The 15876-nt window shown below is 36.0% G+C and overlaps 1 protein-coding gene and 1 long non-coding RNA gene across 5 annotated transcripts in view; one reads left to right on the forward strand and one right to left on the reverse strand.

Moving 5' to 3' along the window:
- Positions 1-15876, forward strand: part of LOC108738731 — a 469009-nt gene that overhangs the window by 196916 nt on the left and 256217 nt on the right. The gene's annotated exons all lie outside the window — the stretch shown is intronic.
- LOC108738740 (serine-rich adhesin for platelets) overlaps positions 1-15876 on the reverse strand; it is a 278975-nt gene that overhangs the window by 182864 nt on the left and 80235 nt on the right. The window lies entirely within an intron of this gene.

A 15876-nucleotide genomic window follows, 5' to 3' on the forward strand; every position in this document is an offset into this window, starting at 1 on the left:
TAATGAGGAAAAATTGTTGCTGTTGTCACACCCCCGCCGGGAATCGAACCCGGGACCTTGGGCTTTACGTGATAATGTTCTGACCACTAAGCTAGCACCCGGGTTCGATTCCCGGCGACGATGTGACAACAGCAACAAGTTTTTCCTCATTAGCTTGAGGTAATTTATAGTTGGTGTAAGTAGAGAATGAATTTTCACATTAATATTTAATTTTTAAAAATTTTGAATCTCTTCAAAATTTTTTTTTTGAAATGTCTTGGAGGGGGTTCTTAAAAAATGATAAACTAACACATTTTCATAGGACTCGAAAAAACTTTTGTTTTTTTTTTCGAATCGCCCTACTATTTATGTAAAAATATCTGCAATACGAATTGTTTAACATTTCCCTTGAACTTTAACATATGAAGGTCATACTCAATTTATAATTAAATAATTCAACAATTATTTGCTTGTGTGTTGTACTGTACATACATACGTATTTTGTCATTTATAAAGTTATATGAATTCACCGTAAGTCTCGGTTATTTCCTGTATCAAAATCGTTTGTTTTAGGTACGCGCAGCTTTAACTATGCATGTGTGTTTACACATTATATTCATATAAACGTATAGACACAAAGAGACGATTACGCCTACACGGATACACGCATAACAGAGTGACACAGGTCCCCAGTCGCCTCCTTTGAAACCTTTGTCTATTTCCTGTAGTAATCCATTCATTTTACTGTAAATAAAACGTGATTAAGTGGTAGGCTACTTTTTTTTTCCTGTCCTGAATTATTAACTACCAGAAAGAAACGACATTGATCGTGAACGCAGGACAAAAATGAATGAAGAAAAAAATAACTTGGAATAGAAGCTGCAAAAGGGTAAAATGAAGGATGATGGATGGTTTTTATTCAAGGTTTTTATGTTGCACTTGTTAGGCGAAAAAAGTTGTCATTTGTATACTCATAAAAAGCAAATGTTTTTTCGTTATGATTTCGAATGATTTCTGACATGTCAGATGGTAAAATTAATTAACATTAATAATACTCAGCAACCGAAGTTGTTGTTTATTTTGCATGTAGTTGAATGTTTAGTTTAGTCTAATTATCGACTATAATTCAAAGCAGATGCTTTCATTTAAGGATAATGCGTACTACAGGGAACCGAACAGAACCGAAGTGCGGAGAAAAAGTCTCGTTCAACGTACTCATGATGAAAATTTCGCTGCCGAAGTCCTTTAATATGAGTAATAAAAGTCCTACTAGGGATCGAGCAGAACCGAAGCGAAGTGAAGCGCGGAAAAGGCGTCTCGTTTACTGTGCACTTCGGCGAAGTTTCGCTACCGAAGTTCTTCAATGTGAATGAAGATCAACGAGCACTGAGAGGAATCGAATAGAACCAAAGTGAAGAGAAGTGGGGAGATGAGATTTCGTTCAACATGCACTTGAACAAGGTTTCGCTGGCTAAATTTTTTAATATGAATACCTAAAAGCTAACGCGTACTAAGAGGAATCTAACAGAAGTAAAGCGAAGAGAAGCTCAGAGAAGAAATCTCATTCAGCGCGTAGTGGACGAAGTTTCGCTGCCGATGTTTCTTAATATAAATAAAGGCTAACACGCACTATGAGGTACTAGACAAAACCGAAGCGAAGAGAAGCGCAAAAAAGAAATCTCGTTCAACCCGCACTTGGACGAAGTTTCGCTGTGGATGTTTCTTAATATGAATAAAGGCCAATGCGCACTATAAGAAATCAAACAAATCCGAAGTGAAGAGAAGTGCGGAGAAAGGATTTTGTTTAAAGCACGCTGCCGAAGTTTTTTAATATGAACACCTAAAGGCCAACGTCTACTATGAGGAATCCAACAAAACTGAAGCGAAGAGAAGCGCGGAGAAGAAATCTCATTCAGCGCGCACTTGGACAAAATTTTGCTGCTGAAACTTTTTAATATGAATAAAAGCTAATGCGCACTGTAAGGAACTGAACAAATCCGAAGCAAAGAGAAGTGCGGAGAAAGGATCATGACGGCGTGCTTTAGCTGATACGATTGCAGACAGGAAAATAATGTTGTAATTGTACTGTATTAGTATTTGAAATTACAATATTGCTTACTTCATTGTAGATGGACTAATAACGATGTTTGGGTTTTTTAAAGATATGAAGTGCACAGGGCATAATTTTAATTACATTTAAAACAATTTATACGGTGCGTTGAGGAAAAGAACAAAATAGACCCGTTTGAGATTTGGTGTTATAGGCGGATGATGAAAGTATCACGAAAATATAAAATTAAAATTTTCAGCCTCTAACAACCTACATATATGCCATACAAAATATTTTCATTAGTCGTTTGCAGAGTGTTCCCTTTTTTTTAATTATTTCGCTAACGTTTCGCAAACATTGCAATTTTCTTCATCGATGAGCCCTCTGATAATGGATAGCAAATTATAGAAATGGGGCAGTATCGGAAAAAGTAGAAAATCAGAGGGCGCTATGGAAGATAGAAATCATTAAGAAATACGAGAGATAGGATGGTAGGACAAATTCTAATAGTAAGCCATTAAGGGGACATTCTAGAAGCAGAAACAAGAATTAAGGGGCACAGAAACATAAATAGATTAGAGTAACGTTCGCAAATAATTAGAGATATGGAATGTTTCAGCTTTAAGGAAATTCTAAGATTGGATCAAGATAGGAAGAAGTGCCAATGTTAGTGCTGATGTCAGTGCATGTCCAACCAGTACTCGGACTCACAAACTTGCCATGTTTAAGATGAATGAACAGCTACTAGGTCGAATTTGATCAAGAGGCACAGTGCATTCATCTTAGGCTCAACTAATATAATCATCTACGATTCGCCCTGATTGTACTTTTAATTTACTTAATTACTTTTCTAAATCTAACTGTAACTATGTTGGTAGGATTTATACTTTGTAGCGTTCGATACCGAAAAACATAAATTTCATCAGAAAGTAATAAAATTGAAAATTAATGATTAAGAAGTAATAAGACAGCATAGTGTCTACCTTCATTACTTTATCTAATTTTATGTCGGTAATATTACTAGCATTATTTAACTAATTTACAACTAAAATTCATTCGTTAGAAACGTTTTTCCAGTATCTCGTTCTTTTTAATTGCTCATCGTGAATAATGGAAAGGGTCGTAAAATGAAAGAGAATCCGACTAATTAAAATCCTCAGAGACCGAAAATCCTGTAAATTGGCGCCCGCGACTTTACGACCTTCGATCGTGGCACGACGATGACAATTTTTTTTAGCAGACCGACGCCGTTTTTACGTCGCGTCACCTCAATTTAGATTCTAATGCCCTAAACCTAAACTATTAGTCTACGAGCTGAGCACGAGGTTTCTACGTCATCTGGAATATGGACAACTCAGACAGACGTTACAATGACATGTTTACATCCTTTAATATGAATAATAAAAGTCAACGTGCCCTATTTGGGATCGAGCAAAACCGAAGCGAAGAGAGAAGCGCGGAAAAAGCATCTCGTTTACCGTGCACTTCGTCGAAGTTTTGCTACCGAAGTTCTTCAATATGAATAAAAGCCAACGCGCACTGTGAGGAATCGAACAAAACCAAAGTGAAGAGAAACGGGGAGATGAGATTTCGTTCAGCATGCACTTGAATAAAGTTTCGCTGCCGAAGATTTTTAATATGAATACCTAAAAGCTAACGTGTACTATGAGGAATCTAACAGAACTAAAGCGAAGAGAAGCGCAAAGAAGAAATCTCGTTTAGCGCGCAGTGGATGAAGTTTCGCTGCCGATGTTTCATATTATAAATAAAGGCCAACACGCACTATGAGGTACTAGATAGACCGAAACGAAAAGAAACGCAAAAAAGAAATCTCGTTCAACGCGCACTTGAACGAAGTTTCGCTGCCGATGTTTGTTAATGTGAATTAGGGTTAACACGCACTTGAGATACTGGTTAGAATCGAGAAGCGCGAAGAGATTATCTCGTTTAGCGCGCACTGAACGAAGTTTCGCTGCCGATACCTTCGATCGTAGCACGACGATGACAGGTGCACAGCCTTTTCGGAACAAAAGGAAGATACAGAGGGTGAAAGTGTACTATTTTCTCTTGAAATACGTCATTCAGATAGAGCTCAAAAATTTACAGAAATGCAGACCTCAATGACTTCCAGAAGGGCGAACACGTAACTAAATAATAGAAGGGAGGCGGTAGGAATGACGTAGGCAAAAATTAATGCAAAAAAGTATAAAATATATTGATTTGTTCTCATTACTTCGGAAAAAGATTCAAAAACGAGTATTTTCCTTTGAAAAGAAAATCACTTGGTGAACTTGATTGTGACCTTGACCGCGACATTCGAGGTCATTTAAAGGTTGAGTCAAGTTTAAATTGAAATATTTTCGACCTCGGGAATGGAGAAAACGGGAAATTTGATAATCGAAAATACCCTCGAAGATAATTTATTCGTAATATTTCATATTCCGAATAACTTTTTTTTGCAATAATTTTTGTTCACTTTACCTCTTTGGCCTAACTCAGACGACCATCATTCAGGAATTCAATTAAACCACTAAGGTTTTACATTACATATCTCGATAACGTAATTGTTTGCATGATTCTTGTCGGTTGTCTGCCTGTGTAGAAACGTTAACCTATTCCCTATTATCCGAATAGCCAACATGCTACTGTCAGCTCGGATGACATTGAAATCTTGTGTCCAGCACTCCAACTACAGAGAAAAAAATCTGATGTTCTGTAAGCAAAATTTTACACAGAATTTTACAAAAGTTTGGGAGATGTAAATTTCAGAAACTATTTATTTTAAATATTTACAAACGCGTTTATGGAGCGCTTGTTGCAATTTATAAACCTGAAACGTCCATGCAAAGTCTACTAAAGCTGCCAAAAGATTCTACGTTTGGATATTTTGCACCTCTAATGTTTGAACATGTCGTATCGTCACATTTAATATCGTTTATGTAGGTGTATGATAATTGCAATAAAAAATAAAATGCAGATTTGTCGTCATAGGGACACATGAGCCTTATGTGGTTAGGTTCAACATTTGCAGCGAGCAAAAAGTTAAGCAATTTCTACGTTAACAGGTGGAGCCTGTCGAGGGAAAAGTGATGAGGTAGTAGATGTGTAGATTCTATTGGTTATCCCTACTGCGCACGCGTATTACGTAAGCTACAGTGTAACTCAACGACTTCTGACGATCAGATGATGCAAAGGTGCAGCTAATAAAATTTAGGCACCACTGTATGAGCACCACACATCCTCCCCTTAGATTCTTCACTCCTCTCATCTATAATGACAATTTAAGCTCCGTCCGTGTGTACCTTGTCTATAGCTAAAACGAAAAACGTTTTATCTCTACGAATCTTGAGGTAAGGGACATAACTATGCGTATTTTTGTTTAATGGAATTCCCTGCAGATTTTACTGTTAAATATTTTCATCTAAAGCCATTTTATGTTGTCATTTTTCCGTGTATGATAATGAAGTTTGCGAAGTCCCACCACAACGATAAAATAGTAAATAGTTTTTAGGTAACCATCCTCTATTACTACCCATCATAAAATCATAAATGCTTGCTTTAAATACCTGTACCAACTGTATTTAATGACGTTTATTCAATTTTATAGGTGTGTAACTTACCGAGATCATACATAGCGATTTATATTTATTGATGTGTGTAACGTTGTCCCATCAGCATAGTCTAGGGTTAACAACTACATAACCTTCTGACTCTCTATCACCCCTATTACCATAATAATGGTACGCGATGATGTATTTTTTAAATGCATTATTATCGATCGCCAGTGGCAGCGTACGCGTGTTCATAATTTTTCGGTGGACACATATTTTATACTTAAGTAGGCACTCATGGTCCTTAAGTTCGGGTGACGTAACAATTAAGAGCAAAGAAACAACAGAAATTTTGGCAAATTTACATTATATAATTACTAAGTACTCATCATAATGGATGTAACGTTGAAGTTTTAATTTCTACTGTAATCATTTTATTAATAGTTTAAAATTTTTGAAACATCGTCGTTACGGACGCTGCACAAATGCAGAAACGCCAAAAAATTAGATTAGTATTTTTGTACACTCATTTTTAAAATTTATTAATATTATAATTCTAAAAAGGTGTATGTTTGGAGCAAGGCGCTGTATGGGTGCGAAACATGGACAGTGGGCGCGGCGGAAAAGAAAAGGTTAGAAGCGTTCGAAATGTGGCGTTACAGGCGAATGATGAGAATACCGTGGATATAGAAGGTTAGAAATGATGAGATATTACAAAAAGAATAAGAGAACAGATGACTCTATGGAAGTCAATAAGAAATAGGACATCTTCTCAGGCATGAAGGTCTAGTGAGGAGAAGAAACGGAAGTTAGGAGGGGTAGAGGTAGATCTAGATTAGATTACTGTTCCGCAAATAGTTAAGGATATGGGCTACTCTAGTTTCAGGGAAACGCGAAGATTAGCTGAGGATAGGAAAGAGTGGAGGTAGGTGCCCAACCTGTTTTAGGACTGACAACTTTATGATGATGATGGTAATTTAGTGCATTAGAAGCATTCGAAATGTGATGTTACAAGCGAAGGGAGAGGATATTGTGGATGGAGGTTAGAACTAAGGAGGTATTAGAGAGAATAGGAGAACAGAAACCACCATGGAAGTCAATAAGAAATAGGCGAGATAGGTTGGTCGAATACCTCTTCAGGCATAAAGCTAGTTGGAGACTTATTAGAAGCAGAAACAGAAGTTAAGAGGAGTAGAGGTAGTCCTAGATTAGATTACTACTCGCAAATGGTTAAGGATGTGGGATNAGAAAAGGTTAGAAGCGTTCGAAATGTGATGTTACATGCGAATGATGAGGATACCGTGGATAGAGAAGGTTAGAAATTAGTAGGTATTAGAAAGAGTAAGAGAACAGAGGACTCTATGAAAATTAACAAGAAATAGGCGAGATAAGTTAGTAGGACATCTTCTGAGGCATGAACGTCTAGTCAGGAGGCAGAAACGGAAGTTAGGAGGGGTAGAGGTAGATCTAGATTAGATTACTGTTCGCAAATAGTTAAGGATATGGGCTACTCTAGTGTCAGGGAAATGCGAAGATTAGCTGAGGATAGGAAAGAGTGAAGGTACGTGCCCAACCAGTCTTAGGACTGACAACTTTATGATGATGATGATAATTTAGTGCATTAGAAGCATTCGAAATGTGATGTTACAAGCGAAGGGAGAGGATACTGTGGATGGAGGTTAGAACTAAGGAAGTATTAGAGAGAATAGGAGAACAGAAACCACTATGGAAGACAATAAGGAATAAGTGAGATAGGTTGGTCGAATACCTCCTCTGGCATAAAGAGCTAGTTGGAGACTTATTAGAAGCAGAAACAGTAGTTAAGAGGAGTAGAGGTAGTCCTAGATTAGATTACTACTCGCAAATGGTTAAGGATGTGGGATGTTCTGGTTTTAGGGAAATACGAAGATTACCTCAGGAGATGAAGGTGCATATCCAACTGGTCTTAGAATTGACGACCATACGACGATGATGATCACATGTAGCGTTGATATACTTGTACAATATTGCGTTTTGTCAACCGTCCTGTTTGAGTAGTAGACCAAATAAACTCTTTGGGGTCATTGGTCTATAATTCGTAGCGATATCTTCTATATTATTGAACTAAGTTACACGAGAGGGTTTTGAGAACTACCTACATCGGAGACACACGATCTCCCACTCCGTGCTGCTTACTAACAAACATATCTGCAAATTTACAATACAACACTTGTACTACGAATGAATATTCCGCACGGGACCCTTGCCGAAAAATACACTGGAGAGGGGACCAGATTGCATGTTTAAATTCTAAAAAAAATTCAACCAGACTAGTCCTTCACATCGGGCGCTCCCGCTAAAGGATGATACATTCATACATTCTCCCCCACCTGATAACAAATTCATAAATGGATTAAAAAAAATCAATCAAAAATGAACAGTGTTAGTGTAGTAGCTATTTACGCAACACTTAAACGGATAACTAAAAAACAACAAAACACATTGAAGTGAATACAAGCCTATCGAGTTATATTCTTGTTTTTCGTTTCCTAAATCTACAAAGTTAAATAATCCAAGTAATAGAGAGCATAAATGGATTCCTTTTAACACGAGAATAGCAACGTGGATTTCTTTCACTAGTTTCGAATTTCGATTAACGCTAAGAAAACAATAAGCTCCTTATAAAATCGGAACCGAAAATAAGTCCAAAATCTTTGTAAGAGAGATCGACCGTTTGTAATCGCGACGTCACCGGCGCCCCTGCCGCTTCCGTCGGTTGATTGATGCGTCCAGAAGAGCAATTTGTGAAAAGGTTGCCGAGCCGTCTTCATTTCGAACCTTTAAATTAGTGAGTAGATTGATTGTGGGTCGCCATTTCTACACTCCTTCATATTTCTACTGATGCAGTGGCGGACCATACTATACATTCGTCTTTGCATTTAGTATTATAGCGGCTAGTTCATAATTAAAGTCCTGAGAATGCAATAGTACCAAAATTATTATAAATCTAAGGACTCAAACAGCACCTACCACTATCATTCAACATTCTTAGAAAAACATTAGGAATGAAACCCAAACGAAATTGGTTATCGGGAAGCGAACGATGAAAGCAGTTAGGGTAACAATACAAACATCGTCGTTAAGGGTACGGAGTATTGAAGCAAGTACCATATATAAACCGAAATTTTGTAACATATTAGGACCTAGCGGCATGGCCTAGAGGTTTAGACCATTGCTTAGCATTCGGGAGGACGCCGGTTCGATTCCGGGTCCGTCTGTCTTGGTTCAGGTTTTTCTGTAGTTTCCTTGGATCACTTAGGCAAATGCAGGAACAGTAATATTCCACAAATAATCTTTCATTTTCTTCTATCTTAATTGGTCTGGTGGGATGAAACACCCTAAAGTAAGTTTAACATGTTACGTAGTAAGTCTTGATCTTTCGTTCTGTTGTACAATAAATGCTATTGGCGATTTAATTATTTATTTACATTTATTGTTTATTTTAATTTTGTGGTGTGATTTTCTTTTATAATTCGTTTTATGTGTTTTGTCTGGTGTGTGCGTTAATGTGATCTGAATTATATTGTTTTTATTTGTGTCGGACTATTATTTCTTTTCATTTTTTCGACGGAACCGACAAGTGGTGACCTAATAATTCTGGATCATACGTAGTAATTTCGACGAGCGTTACATTTTTCGACAACAATGGTGAATACCCGTACAGATACAGTAACTCTAAATCAGCTGGAGCAACAACGACGCCAGCTCAAACATTTGCTACTGGAAATGGAACAGGATCGACGGGAATTGTAACGGTTGCGCCAGGAATGGCAACTTAACCAAAACCAACAGAACCAACAATCGCAACTTCAGGAAGCAACATTCCCACAGGAGCACCACGCCAGCAGCCTACAATGGTATCAAGTGTTGAACGGATAGGACTACGTATCCCTAAGTTTACTCCTAATGGCCCGGAATATTTCTTTGTGTTGTTAGAAAAGACATTGAGAAAATTCAGTGTATGTACTCGGCTCGTTAGGGAGAAAACATGTGGGTGAAGTCCGCCACATCATGATGAACCCATCATGGGAAAATGCTTACGATTTTTTGAAAAAGGAACTAGTAAAACGTCTTAGCCAGTCCCAATAAGAACTGACAGTATCTCTCTTATAACTATCCCTTATAAGTAAGAGACTTTCGTTCTTATTTCTAGAATGTAACTTCTAAGAAAAGTGTCCCGGAAAAGTGTCTCAGAAAGTGTCCTAAATTGATTGAAAAAAATCTTAAATCCCTCAAAGTAGAAAAAAATGCTAGGTGGAAAGTATCAAATACTACTGGATTTACTCAATATTTTTTAATGAGAATTATCTTTGTTTTAATTGGGTCACAGGTTTGTCTAAAGGACACCGTAGCTTTTGATAGGAAAATGGGTTTCGATCGATTATACTGAAACTTTGAGAAAATGTTATTTGCATCATCCTGATCAATAGCTTCAATGGCCACAAACTTAAAAAAAAACTCCAGTGTAAATATTCGTATGCTATTGATATGTATCGGTACTGGTAAGAAGAATAAAATTGTAGATGTAACTTAAACCCTTAAATCACGAAATTTTCTATTACCAAGGAAACTCTGATTGTTTCTTGAGCTAAATGTCGTTTATTTTAGGGATGGAAAGGGTCCGCTGGGTGTTTGCAAATTTGATCTCATTTATCCACTTGCCACACGCGCACAAAAGCATGGGAACTTTTAAATTTAGGTAAGCTAGAACAGCCGTAAATGAATAATTGGAGATTTTTAGGATTTGGGGACATTGAGACTTGATCAGGATGATTAAAGTACATGTTCGTGTTTCATTGCAATTTACTGAAACAAATTTTCCCATTAAAAACTGCGGAGTCCTTTATGGGTTTATTGAAGTAAATTATTATTTAATTCAATTTAGCTTTTCCCAATAAATGTTTTAGTTAACTTTTAAAACATTTTCAAGAGTTATTTAGCTACAATAAATTAAACTGAAATTATTTTTCAATTATTTCAAATTTCACCTTAATTACGAAATGACGAACAGAATAGGATTTAGTTAACGAGCCGCTACTGAATCTCGTGCTTCTGAAGCTCGTTAAAATTCAGCCTACGAATAAACCGTGCGCGTTTGATCCCGTAAAAGACGTGCTGACATCTGTGGTAGGCAGATTAAAATTCCCGTGATGAATTTGGGGAAAAAGGGCGCAAATGAAAGGCGAACAATACGTTTCCCCTGTCGTATTCTTTAGATTACAAGAAACGTCTTTAAAGTGTTTTTTTTTGCATTTATTTCACAGGACGAAATCGGAAATAACATAGGTAGTTTTTGTAAAAGAAAAATTGCAAGGAGAGAATAAAACGTTTCTATTATTTGCAGATTTTACTTGTGTCCCAGACGTCAACAACAAACTGCTGAAGATAAATAACTGCAGTAAAAATCACTTGTAGTTACAGCATTTATTTGGTTCTGGAGGAAGTTGTTTAAATATCGTAGAACTCAATCAGAAATAAGCGAGATAGGTTTGTAAGTCACCTTCTCAGACATGAAGGGCTAATTAGAGGCACAAGCAGGAGTAAAGTGGGGCAGAGGTAGACCTGGATTAGATTATTGTTCATAAATACAGATATTGTCTAGGTTTTGAGAACTAGTCCTCGGATTGAAAACCTTATGACAATGATGATAATATTTATTACTCATTACTCACTGTAAGGTTTGTGTCTTTCATTAAAACCTAATCACATAACTACTTTACTGTCCTTATTAACTTATAACCGGTTTGAACTAGGTCAAATTGGTTAATCCCACTGCTCTTCGGATAAACTAGCTTGAGCTAGGCAGTACTAGTTTCGGCCGAAATCGTATTTAACTGGTAACATTTCAGGATAAACCGGTTTGTACTAGGTCATATTAGTTAATCCCATTGCTCTTCGGATAAACTAGCTTGAGCTAGGCAGTACTAGTTTCGGCCGAAATCGTATTTTACTCGTAACATTTCAGGATAAACCAGTTCGGACTAGGTCAAACATTAACACATTCCTATAATTAATTCATTAATAAAATACGTATAATTTGAACAGTTTGAACAAGAAGCATAAAATGAAATACTGTATAGGTTATGTAAGGCACTTTTTGTTTTCCATTTTTAATAAAAAAAAAGAATAATTTTTGCTAGGAGAGATTATATAAACAAGCCATGAGACGGGATATTAGATCGGATATAATTTTACCCCCCGTTGGCACAAGCTGTTTTGCCCCCCGTCGATATTTAAAGACGGTAGTAAATTTTCAAAGTGAATCTGATCCTAAACTTTAATAAAAGCCCTGAGTTATGTTGTTATATAAAATTTATGAATCTTCTTAGACACTTAACTCCATTAAATGAAATTGGATCATAAAAAAGAACGTCAACCGTTTTCAATGATAACACAAGTTCAATTTACCGAATTGGAATCTAAAGACTAGTAGTAGGGTTTATGAAAAGTCGAATTTATCGACCAACATTTTATTTTAGACAGAAGGTAACTTATTTTATAATAACAATTGTATAAATGCTTAAATAAATTTTTCAAAAGTTCAAAAGTGAAAGAAGCGTTTAGGCTAAATTTTAGGATTAACGTAGTTCCTACTACAGAGACTGTCTGAGTCAAGGGCGTATAATACAGTCTAATTATTAGAAGAGTATCATATAGAAAACATTAAATACAAGCCACTCTATATGGGAATACATAAGTATCTGAATTATTTATTATTACCAAGCAGGGTTACCGTGGTGTAAAATAATAAATTAATAATGTATAAATGAAATAAAATTGTTTGCGATGAAAGGGCAGGTATCATGACTACAAACTCTCAAATTGTTTGTTCTAAAATTCGAATGTTGTAGAAAATGTATTGTACAAAACATTATTAATGTTGTTGGATATTTTACGGTATATATATGTTTTTATTGAAATAATCGTATTGTAGAAAATTTATAATTCAAATACATAAATACACAGTATGTCTGATGAGTATTCCGGAATATTTTAAAGGTAACATTTAGAGGCATTGTTGAATGCAACTCGTAATAGTGCTACAACGTAGGGGGTGTAAATAGTATGCACAAGAAGTACCCCACTTAACGAACCGTCAATGATTGAGAATACATGTCAGTTTGGCAGCCGCGTTATCCTATCGTACTTCGTTAGCGCAAGCGTCAAGTTAGGAAACACTCATACCTAGTCGTGACCTCCGTAACAGCTGGTACACAGACAGGTTAATTGCACGTGTGACGATTACTAGAAGTAGCCTGCACTCCGTATTTACTATTCGATTGGCAAAGTTATTGTTACTACCACAAAATAAATTAAATGTGAAGATATCAAACAAGAAACAATACGGATGTGGGATGTTCTAGTTTTAGGGAAATGCGAAGATTAGCTCAGGATAGGAAAGAGTGGAGGTGGGTATCCTACCAGTCATAGGGCTGACGACCCTATGATGATGATGCTTTCTCCTGATTTGCCCACTAATCGCAAAAGGTGATACAAATCATAGTGCTAGTAATATCTAAAATCAATTGAAAAAGCAGAGTTAACTCATTTTGATCAACTAATTGGAATTTCAGCAGATATGTCTGGTATTTTCAATGGCCTAAGATACTTGCGTAACATTTCGATTTTTTTAATTAAAAATTGTAAATATTTTGACGTTCTGGGCGTCAATATCAATAATCGATCACGAAGAGGCTGTGACAAAAAAGTACACCGACAAAATACGGTCGAAATCTTCATTTTATCTCATTCAGATTATCAAAATTACTAAAGGTCATACTGGAAACTACATTCCTCACATTTCTAGTGTGATTATTAAACTTTTAATGAAGGGAGCGGTGGATTATGACTCTTATGGTCCCGTGAGATCTATTTTAAGCAGTACAATATATATTATTAATAGATATTGAATCTAATTTCCTATTTTCCAATTCGATTGAAATCCATCTCTAAAAGCATTTATAATCTTGGTCACGTAAACACAGCATTGTTTAAATTACAGATCCGGCACGTTTGAATCGAATTGGTAAAGAGATTTATGGATATCTAGGTAGTTACAATGTGTTTTAACAAGGAATGAAAATCTGAAAACCTGAAATAACGTATTTGATCCCAGACAAAGACCTATATAACTCCGGCAGTCTATTATTTTCATGAAAAACTAATATTTCGGACTTATATTGCACATACANTATGCACAAGAAGTACCCCACTTAACGAACCGTCAATGATTGAGAATACATGTCAGTTTGGCAGCCGCGTTATCCTATCGTACTTCGTTAGCGCAAGCGTCAAGTTAGGAAACACTCATACCTAGTCGTGACCTCCGTAACAGCTGGTACACAGACAGGTTAATTGCACGTGTGACGATTACTAGAAGTAGCCTGCACTCCGTATTTACTATTCGATTGGCAAAGTTATTGTTACTACCACAAAATAAATTAAATGTGAAGATATCAAACAAGAAACAATACGGATGTGGGATGTTCTAGTTTTAGGGAAATGCGAAGATTAGCTCAGGATAGGAAAGAGTGGAGGTGGGTATCCTACCAGTCATAGGGCTGACGACCCTATGATGATGATGCTTTCTCCTGATTTGCCCACTAATCGCAAAAGGTGATACAAATCATAGTGCTAGTAATATCTAAAATCAATTGAAAAAGCAGAGTTAACTCATTTTGATCAACTAATTGGAATTTCAGCAGATATGTCTGGTATTTTCAATGGCCTAAGATACTTGCATAACATTTCGATTTTTTCAATTAAAAATTGCAAATATTTTGACGTTCTGGGAGTGATTAAATATCAATAATCAATCACGAAGAGGCTGTGACAAAAAAGTACACCGACAAAATACCGTCGAAATCTTCATTTTATCTCATTCACATTATCAAAATTACTAAAGGTCATACTGGAAACTACATTCCTCACATTTCTAGTGTGATTATTAAACTTTTAATGAAGGTGGATTATGACTCTTATGGTCCCGTGAGATCTATTTTAAGCAGTACAATATATATTATTAATAGATATTGAATCTAATTTCCTATTTTCCAATTCGATTGAAATCCATCTCTAAAAGCATTTATAATCTTGGTCACGTAGACACAGCATTGTTTAAATTACAGATCCGGCACGTTTGAATCGAATTGGTAAAGAGATTTATGGATATCTAGGTAGTTACAATGTGTTTTAACAAGGAATGAAAATCTGAAAACCTGAAATAACGTATTTGATCCCAGACAAAGACCTATATAACTCCGGCAGTCTATTATTTTCATGAAAAACTAATATTTCGGACTTATATTGCACATACAAAGTACCCACACTTGCACTTTTATTAAGGGAGAGGGGTGTACATAGAGCAACCTTAATAAACGTTGCACTAACTGCATATGTATATTATAATACCCACAATCGCAATGTTCAAAATGCTTATGTAAGTTTGGAACACGATCCCGTACAGGTGAAGCGCTTGGGATGTGATGTTATAGGCGGATGGTGAATGTACCGTGGTTAGACAAGATTCGAAACGATAATAGTCCAGCCAAAATAGATATACAACTTTTGTCTGACCTGATTTCACGACAAAACTTACCGTTTTCGAGAAAAATGGAAAAAATCTTAATTTTGCACTTTTGACCTTGAATAAATTTTTTTGCAGAAGTACGATCGAAGGGGACTTTTGACATTTTATTTATAATGACGTATTTAACGTCTCTGCCAATTTTCAGATCTATGCGAATTTTGGCTAAGTTATGACTTATTTTTGTCTATTTTGACTGGACTAGAAGGTATTAGAAAGAGTAGAAGAATAAAGACCGCTTTAGAAGGAATTAAAGAAAAAAAGCAAAGATAGAATTATAGAACCTCTGCTAAGACATGAAACCTTGGTTGTGTACTAGAAGCAAGAATCCGCTTATAATGACATCGAAGGAAAATGACAAGAGAAAAACACGTCATACTAAGCGGGCGTCATACAAAGCATAGTCTTGGAAAATAAACAACTTTCTATTTTGGTTAATTATTTAGTTTAATAGCGAGGAAAACTAGAAATTGTATATATTTATTTACAGAAAAAGAAAAAGAACGATGAATTGTAATATCAATATACAAAAGAAGGGTCAGAAGAATGAGCGAAAATGTTATTATTAATTCAAACTTTCCTATAGAGAATTTAATATGAAAACCAAACTTAACATTACAATTACTTCATATTAAACGGTTGGTCAATACAGGCGGAGTCATAATAAACGA

The sequence above is a fragment of the Agrilus planipennis genome, unplaced genomic scaffold (genome assembly GCF_000699045.2).
Source record: "Agrilus planipennis isolate EAB-ADULT unplaced genomic scaffold, Apla_2.0 scaffold192, whole genome shotgun sequence".
In the NCBI taxonomy this organism is placed as follows: domain Eukaryota; kingdom Metazoa; phylum Arthropoda; class Insecta; order Coleoptera; family Buprestidae; genus Agrilus; species Agrilus planipennis.